Source organism: Nomascus leucogenys, chromosome 8 (genome assembly GCF_006542625.1).
Source record: "Nomascus leucogenys isolate Asia chromosome 8, Asia_NLE_v1, whole genome shotgun sequence".
Taxonomy (NCBI): domain Eukaryota; kingdom Metazoa; phylum Chordata; class Mammalia; order Primates; family Hylobatidae; genus Nomascus; species Nomascus leucogenys.
The window spans coordinates 111526393-111536313 of NC_044388.1; positions in this window are offsets into that span (position 1 = coordinate 111526393).

Consider the following 9921-nt stretch of genomic DNA (forward strand, 5'->3'; position numbering starts at 1 on the left):
AATTATATATAAATATATATAATTATATATAATTATATATAAATTATATATATATAAATATATATCGATATATATATATAAATTTATATATATTGATATATATATTAATATATATCGATATATATATTTGAGACGGAGTCTCACTCTGTTGCCCAGGCTGGAATGCAGTGGTGCAATCTCGGCTCACCGCAACCTTCGCCTCCTGGGTTCAAGCAATTCTCCTGCCTCAGCCTCCTGAGTAGCTGGGATTATAGGCGCATGCCACCACGCCCAGCTAATTTTTGTATTTTTAGTAGAGACAGGGTTTCACCATGTTGGTCAGGCTGGTCTCGAACTCCTGATCTTGTGATCTGCCTGCCTCGGCCTCCCAAAGTGCTGGGATTACAGGCATGAGCCACCAGGCCCAGCCAGAAAAGCTATATTTGTATGCAACACTAACCCTTGGACTGCGAATGTATGTTTCTTCTTGCTGTGCCTTGTTACAGCTGCTTTTTTGTGCTAATAAAGTATGTTTGGTGTTCTCCTTGTTTTGTTTTGTTTTTAAGAGTATATTTAAATAAGAAACAACCACACTAAAAAATGCTTAACTTCTTTGGTAATCACAGAAGTGAAAATTAAAGCTATAATGAAATAACACCCCACATTCATCAGACCAGCTGAAAATAAAAAGACTAACAATAATAAGCCTTGTCAACAATACAGGACAGCTGAGACTCCCATGCCCTGCTGGTAGGAGCATGAACAGCACAATCTCTGGAAAACTCTCAGTGCCTTCTAACAACAGTGAAGAAATGCCCACTCTATGAGCTCCTAATTCTACTCCTATATATACTCCTATATATAATATATACTCCTATGTATATACCCAAAAGACATGTGTGCACATGTTTACTGGAAGACAGGCATGAGAATGTTCACAGCTGCCTTATTCATAACTGTCAATCAAGAACGGATAAGTTGTGATGTTCATAAAATGGGATTTGACAAAATTCAACAACCAATCCTTAAAAGCAGAACAAAACAAAAACCTGGATAAAAAGAATAGTTGGATACTTCATATCTATCTCTGTCCAAACTCCAGCATCATGCTTAATGGAAAACACTAGAGAATTTTCCACTGAAGGCAGGGACAACTGTAATCCTAGTGCTTTGGGATGCCAAGGTGGACGGATCACTTAAGGTCAGGAGTTTGAGACCAGCCTGGCCAATACTGTGAAACTCTGTCTCTACTAACAATACAAAAATTAGCTGGAAATCACTTGAACCCAGGAGGCAGAGGTTGCAGTGAGTGGAGATCATGCCACTGCACTCCAGTCTGGGCAACAGAGCAAGACTCTCTCAAATAAATAAATAAATAAATAAATAAATAAATAAATAGTCACAGACGAAATGGGTTGCCAAGAGTCACAGGTCAGTTTTTCCAAAATTAGACCCTAAGATGAGGACTGCAATGGGAGAAATGTATTTGAGGATGATCCCAGGAAGCACAAGTGAGAGAATGGAGAAGGTGAGACAAGGGAATGGGAAAAACAAGATATGTGGTTTTTTTTTTTTTTTTTTTTTTTGAGACAGAGTCTTGCTCTGTCTCCCAGGCTGGAGGGCAGTGGCACGATCTCAGTTCACTGCAAGCTCCACCTCCCGGGTTCATGCCATTCTCCTGCCTCAGCCTCCCAAGTAGCTGGGACTACAGGCGCCCGCCACCACGCCCAGCTAATTTTTTGTATTTTTAGTAAAGACGGGGTTTCACCATGTTAGCCATACCTGACTAATTTTTTGTGTTTTTAGTAAAGACGGGGTTTCAATATGTTAGCCAGGATGGTCTCAATCTCCTGACCTTGTGATCCACCAGCATCAGCATCCCAAAGCTCTGGGATTACAGGCATGAGCCACCACGCCCAGCCGACACGTGATTTATAAGTAGGACAGGGTTGCAGCCCACTGTTCTCTGAGCTCTGCTCTCAGAGGAGTCCTTCATTTCCATAAGGAAGGGCCACTGTGGAAAACTAATTCGCTTTCTCACTCTGGTTCTTCCACAATGAAAGTTAGGCACCCAGAAGCCCATGTGCAACTTGAACTATCTCAGTTTGCACTGTGGGGTTTTCACCAATAGAATTCCCTTTAAAACTCTGTGAATTACTTATGAATGTGAGGCAAGTCCTCTTCACCCAACAGCGTCATGCCCACAGATCTTTTCCTTTCTTTGACTTGGGCGGGATGTGAGGGTGCTATGGGACAACACCCTTAAGATTCTTAGAAGTTTGTTCTTTTCCCTGGGAGGCTCTACTGGCCACTGCCTGAAGTCTTTCTGAGGTTTTAACAAAGGACTTAAGCTACACGTTTGATTTGATCTTTACCCTGTGACCACTTCTTTGAAACAGTTTTATTCCAGTCCAGCAATCCAGGCTCCTCTCTACTTCCTCTAGGTTTCTCTTGCAAACTGGGTGGTTCTCATTTCAACTCACCTCTCTCTCTCTCTCTCTGGATCTCACACAGTGAAATGAAACTACCTGTCAATTTCAACATTCTACTGAGAAATCTTCTTGGCCCACAAATTTGTCAGGTGCATTTTCTATCTTGTAAGTTACAACAGATAACATTTTGCCAGATGTTGGGCTACCATGTGACACCATTTTTCCAGTAGCTGTAGCATTTTTTATACCTTTCCAGACTCCATTAACAGTTTTGCATTTTCTCAGCCCTTGCTAATAGTTTCCTTGCCACTTTTCCATTTTCTGCCCACTGTTTGGTCCCAAACCTATGGCACATGGTTTAGGTTTTTGTACAGCAGCACCCCACTTCTGGATTCCAATTTCTGTTTCAGTCAGCTTTTGCTGCATAACAAACACCCCCAAAACTAATGGCTTAAAGCAACAGCCATTTCATTTGTCATCATTCTCTCGGTCAATAGCTTGGGCTGTGCTCAGCTGGGCCATTCTTCTGCTGGTCTCAGCTGCTTTCCTGCATCTGTGGTCGACTGGTGAGTTGGCTGGTGGCTGGGTGATCAAGGTGAGGACCTCCACTAGGACAGCTCACTGCCGTCCTAGAGGTTTGTCATTCTCAGCCCATCCCACATCCCTGAGCACAGCCGATTACAGCGGATACCTGACCCAAGGACACAAACCCACAAGTTGGTGTGTCAGCTGTGACTTGGGAGCCCAGCTCAGAAAGGTGACCCCAGCCAGACTCCTTGGAACTGAGCTTGAGCATTAGACACAGAGCTGCTGTTGTGGGGGTCCCTGTAGCCAAGCATCTGGGGTGTAGCAAAGGCTGGTAGCTGTGTTCTGTCATCTGGCTGTGGGCCCTCGAGGGAAGCTGGTCACCTAGAGCAGAGACCTTGGAGGCTGCCCAGAGAGGCAGCAAGATCCACCTTAGGATAAAAGTTCCTGCCAACCTCTGCTCCTTGTGCTGCATGGCCAGCCCCCGGGTTCCCTCAAACAGCAAACTCCCCATCATTTGAGTCTGGGTGGACGGCTTCTCCTTCATGCTCCCAGACCAGCGAGCACCCCCGGTCCACTTCCACCCAGGTCTCTCTCCTGCCTGCCCACCCTCTCCATACCCAACTGGGACACCTCCACTTCTCCCGAATGACCACGGTCCCCAGCCTCCCAACTGTTTTGTAGTTGTTCCAGTCACCACAAACTTAAAGTCCACAGTGGCCAGCTGGCCCTTCTAGACACAAACAAGAAAACGTTGCTTCTGCCCCAAGTACTCCCCAGTCACAGCCCCTCTGAAGCAGCTCCCCTCCTGCTGGAGGTCCCGGCTCTGATGAGGAGTCCACGTCCCTCCTTCCCCACTCTGCATCCTCCCAGCTCCCCGGCCTCTGACCTCTAGTTGGGATCCACGCGTGGGGGCCCTGGCAGGAGATCAGAGGGTGGGAAGGAGGAAGCTAGTGGTTCCTCCCCATCCCTGCAGGGCCTGGCGCACATTCCTTCCCCTCGCCCCTCAGAGGAGATGCTCCCAGCTCCCGTTCTTAACCTTGCCCCATCGCTTGGTAAATTGTCCCTCATTAAATCAACTTATAAACATATGCCTGAGAATTTAAAGCTGTTATTGTTATTTTGTATCAAAGGAATAAAAGTGGAATTTTTTAGGAATAAAAATGTGATTTTGAGGAAATCAATTGTAAGGCATAAAAATGTGATGTGGGGAAAACACTTCTTATGCATCTTCATCCTCCCTCCTCCTCCTCCCCACATCACTAAGATGACTTCAGGTCTACTTATCTGTCAGCATTGGAACCCCTGGGGGCCTCGGGGCTGGGAGAATCAGGACCAAGAAGGCAGGACCAAGAGGCCTGGCTGTGCAGATGGTCAACTGGCTGCAGGATGGAGACAGAGGTGAAAGCAGTGATGGAGGTGAGGGAAGGGATGGAGGTGAGGGCGGGGGTAGAGGTGGGGGGGATGGAAGTGAGGGCGGGGATGGAGGTGGGGGAGGGATGGAGGGTGGGGATGGAGGGGAGGGTGGGGATGAAGGGGAGGGTGGGGATGGAGATGAGGGGGAGGGAGGGAGGTGAGGGGAGAGAGAGAGGTGAGGGGAGGGATGGAGGGGAGGGATGGAGGGGAGGGTGGGGATGGAGGGGAGGGTGAGGATGGAGGTGAGGGGAGGGAGGGAGGTGAGGGAGGGAGAGGTGAGGGGAGGGATGGAGGTGAGGGGAGGGAGGGAGGTGAAGGGAAGGAGGGAGGTGAGGGGAGGGATGGAGGTGAGAGGAGAGATGAGGGTAGAGATGGAGTTACAGGGTGGGGGATTGGGCCACCTCCACCAGGAGAAGGTGTTTCAGAAAGGCGAAGCCGCCCTCCCCAGGATCATCCGTGAAAATCCCAACAGGAGCACTGAAGCCTGCAGTAGTCCTCAGAATGTTCACAGCTTCCTCCAGGATGTGAGAAATGTCGGTGCACTTACCACTCCACCATGTCTACCAGAGAAGAGAGGACGCAGTCACCTGCTTGTGCTGCTCCCGCGGCACCTCTCCTGCGGGCTTCTCCTGCAATGTAGTGGGAGATAAATGGGTGGAGAGAAGGTCGTGGTTTGGGGTTTTCAGAGCAGTTTAAAGAAAACAGTCTGTCAGCTGAAGCTGAAAAGCCGGTGCAGTAATATCTGATTGTCACTGGGTATTGTCTGGCCTAGGAATGAAACTGACTGGGCTGAAAAGGCCTTTTTAGCGCGGTCTGTCTCCTGGAGTCCTGGTCGCTCACTGTGCTTTACCAAAAAAAAAAAACAATTAATTAGCTTATAGGCTGGTGAGGAGGAGTCTCCTCTGCTTTGGGGCCAAGAAGCCACCTGCCCCGCTGGGCTCTGTCTTTTTCCTGGAGCTCTTCCTGCTTCTTTGTTCAGCCCCACCATGGGACAGTGAACTTCAGTGGCAGCGCTGGTCTTGCTGACCCTCCCCCATGTGGGCAGGGCCTGCCTGGCATGGCAGGTGCTGTGAAGGAAGCCATAGGATGGAAGCACTGATGCCCTGCAGACAGAAACAGCTGCCGGGCTTGGGGACCTGGCTGGATCTCTTCCCCCTGTGCCTCTGTTTCTCCATTTGTATGGTGGGATGGCTGGCAGGGCCCAGGCCCCTCCCACCATCCATTTCAGGGCTGCTGCTGCCTGAAAATACATCCAAGAGCACAGGTACCTGGACCTGGTATTCCTGGATGGTTCTCGGCACGTGTTCCAGCAGGGCAAGAAGGGCCCAACCCAAGGGATTGCAGCAGCCCTGGAAAACCAGTGTTTACAGTGGGTAAGGACCACAAAAGAACAAGAAGGAACATCCCTCCGGGTGGGCTGGCCCACCAGGCTTCGTGGGGAAGGGTCTCAGAGGTCCCGTTTGAGGCAACCTGGGCTGGGGGCAGGGGGAGGTACACCAGGGGCAAGGAAAGGAAGAAGCCATGGGGAAGGCTCTTCTGATGGGTTTGGTGACTGGGGATGAGGGGTGGGTGGCAGGGAGAGGAGCCAGGGGCCCTAGTAGGTGGGACAGGAGTTGCCCAGTCACAACTTTGGGGACCATGGGGCTGGAGGAAGAGGAGGCAAAGAAGCAGTTGGGGCGGGACGAAGCAGCTCAGCAGAGGCCCGGAGGGGTGCAGAGGCTCCGGGACAGCCAGCCCTCTGACGGCAGGCCCTGCTGCAGCAGAAGCCGTGTGAGCGCCACTGAGACTGGGAAGAGCAGAGAGCGAAGGATGCCACTGATAGAAGGTCTTCTGTCCATGAGGTCCCCATAACCTCGGTGGTGGGAACATGAGTCCACTCTGCCTGCAGGGAAGCTGAGGCAATTTCCCAGGGTTCCTCGGCCACTGTAAGGCATAGCCAGGACATTTTTTTCTTTTTTCTTTCTTTTTTTTTTTTTTTTTGAGACAGAGTCTTGCTCTGTCACCCAGGCTGGAGTGCGGTGGCGCGATCTCGGCTCACTGCAACCTCCGCCTCCCGGGTTCAAGCGATTCTCCTGCCTCAGCCTCCCGAGTAGCTGGGACTACAGGTGCAGGCCACCATACCTGAATAATTTTTTGTACTTTTAGTAGAGACAGGGTTTCACTGTGTTAGCCAGGATGGTCTCGAACTCCTGACCTTGTGATCCACCCACCTCGGCCTCCCAAAGTGCTGGGATTACAGGCGTGAGTCACCACGCCCGGCCCAGGACTTTTTTTAATGTCACTTTTATTTGAAGTTCAGGGGTACACGTGCAGGTTTATGACATACGTAAATTTGTGTCATGGGGGACTGTTGTAGATTATTTCGTCATCCAGGTATGAAGCCTAGTACCCACGCGGTATTTTTCTCGATCCTCTCCTTCCTCCCACCCTCTACCCTTTGATGGGCCCCAGTGTGTATGTCTTCCTCTCCATGCGTCCATGTGTTCTCATCATTCAGCTTCCACTTATAAGTGAGAACATGCAGTATTTGGTTTTTGGTTCCTGCATTAGTTTGCTAAGGATAATGTCTTCCAGCTCCACCCATGTTCCTGCAAAGGACACGGCCTCATTATTTTTTATGGCTGCATAGTATTCCACGGTGTGTATGTACCACATTTTCTTTATCCAGTCTGTCACTGATGGGCATTTAGGTTGATTCCATGTCTTTGCTATTGTGAATAGTGCTGCAATGAACATACACATGCATGTGTCTTTATGGTACAACAGTTTCTGTTCCTTCGGGTAGATAGCCAGTAACGCGATTGCTGGGCCCAATGGTATCTCCATCTTTAGGTCTTTGAGGAATCACCACGCTGTCTTCCACAATGGTTAAACTAATTTACCCTCCCACAGACAGTGTATAAGTGTTCCTTTTTCTCCATAACCTTGCTAGCATCTGTTATTTTCTGACTTTTTTTTTTTTTGCATCTGTTATTTTCTGACTTTTTTTTTTTTTTTTTTGAGACAGAATCTTGCTCTGTCACCCAGGCTGGAGTGCAGTGGCTGATCTCAGCTCACTGCAACCTCCACCTCACGGGTTCAAGCAATTTTCCTGCCTCAGCCTCTTGAGTAGCTGGGATTACACGTGCACACCACCACACCCAGCTAATTTTTGTATTTTTAGCAGAGACACGGTTTTGCCACATTGGCCTGGCTAGTCTCAAACTCCTGAACTCCAGTGATCTGCCCGCCTCAGCGTCCCAAAGTGCTGAGATTACAGGAGTGAGCCACTGCGCCCAGCACATTTTCTGATTTTTTAATAAGAGCCATTCTGACTGGTGTGAAATGGTATCTCATTATGGTTTTAACTGACCCTTCTTTCCTTCTTTCCTTCCTTCCTTCTTTCTTTCCTTTTCTCCCTTCCTTTCCCTTTCTTCCTCTCTTCCTTTCCCTTCCTTTCCCATCCTATCCCATCCTATCCCATCCTATCCCATCTTATCCCATCCTATCCTATCCTGACAGAGTTTTCCTCCTGTTGCCCAGGCTGCAGTGCAATAGCACAATCTCAGCTCACCGCAACCTCTGCTTCCCGGGTTCCGGCGATTCTCCTGCCTCAGCCTCATGAGTAGCTGGGATTACAGGCATGCGCCACCACGCTGGGCTAATTTTGTATTTTTACTACAGACGGGGCTTCTCCATATTGATCAGGCTGCTCTCAAACTCCTGACCTCAGGTGATCCTCCCACCTCGGCCACCCAAAGTGCTGGGGTCACAGGAATAAGCCACCGAACCCAGCTGACTGGCATTTCTTTAATGATCAATTCTGTTGGACTCGTTTTCATATGCTTGTTGACTGCATGTATGTCTTAAGACATGTATGCATGTATGTATGTCAGCCAACAAACATACAAAAACAATGTCTCCCATTGCTTGTTTTTGTCAGCTCTGTAGAAGATCAGATAGTTGTAGGTATGCAGCATGGCTGGGATTTGAACTCAGACCTGGCTGCCTGGGAAGCCCAAGCCAGTCCCAGGAACATCCTTGCACGGCATCCCTACAACCGAGCTCTGTCCTGGGTGTCTTTCCCTCTCTCCTTAGAGCCCAAAATGCAGGACCTCCCAGCTCCAAGGGAGCCCCTGGGAAGGAGGGACCACAACACCTTTCCCCAGGTGCCCATTCAAGGCTCCACACCCAACGGAGACCCCTAGGCCTGCCCCAGCCCCGAGGGCGGAAGGCTTGGTGCTACCCCTGGGGCAGGGGGCCTTGAAGACTTCCCTGGCGATCAGCTTAGGACACTGCTTGCCACATCCAGGTGTGGTCCAGGTGCAGGGAGACAGGTGGGGTGACATCCACAGCACCCCCGTGGATGTGGCAATAAAGAGCCCACCTCCTTCTCCACTAGTGGGACCACCACCTACCCTGAGCCAGATCCAGACCCCAGGGGCCCCCTTTACCCTTCTTTTCCCACCCCGCGTCCAACCACTCAACAAGTCTGGTCAACTCTCCACCGAAATAAATCCCAACTCTGACCCCACGCTGTCGACCTGCTTCCACTCTGCCCTGCAGTCTGCGATCCCCACAAGAACGTGAGAAATGGTTTTTGCTTTCTTTAGAGTCAGGTTATGAAGGTCTGATTACACACGGAGTAAAACTGACCGGTTCAGAAGTAAAGCTCCACGCGCTTTGCATTGTGCGCTGCGTGTGGCCACCCCACAGTCGTGATTAGAGCATTTTCATCACCTCAAAACTTCTGACCTGCTGCTTTTTAATCAATCTCCTCCTTACCCTCCCAGCCCCAGTTCCGAACACCCACTGATTTGCTTTCTGTTCTTAGAGTTTTGCAAGTTATAGGATTTTGTATAAATAGAATCACACAGTTTATTCTCTGCTCCTTTCAGCTAGGGTCATGTTTCTGAGATTCTCCCATGCTGTGTGTGTCTGTAGTTAATTCCTCTTCAGAGTTGAGGCTGTTTCATTGAATGGAAATACGACCATATTTTGGACCCATTCTGCAGTTTATAGACATCGAGATTGTTTTCTGTCTGGGGCTCTAATGAATAAAGCCCCTCTGCGCGTCGACGTGGAAGCTTTTGTGAAGATGTGTTATTTTAACTGCTCTTAGGTGAATATGCAGGAGTAGAATCCCTCGGTCACATGATGAGTGTATGTTTAACTTTATAAGAAACTGCTAACTGCTCTTGGGATTGGCTGCCCCAATATTGTCCATTTCCACCAGCAGTGTACGAGCATTGCCACGGCTCCACATCTTCCTCGACGTTCAGCATGGCTGACGTTTTCAATTTCGACGACTCTGGTATATGAGTAGTGGCACTCACTGTGGTTTACAAGGATCCTCTCAAAACCTAAATCTAACTGTGACACTCCTGTCTGCAAACTCTCCCACATCAGGGACAATCTGAACAACAAACTAAAGAATGATAGTAAATAAATTATAATCCATAAATAATAGTCCACGAGTCCACACTTACATACACACATACACACACACATAAGAAGGGTTGGCCAGGTGCAGTGGCTCACGCTTTGGAAGGCCGAGGCAGGTGGATCACCTGAGGTCAGGAGTTCGAGA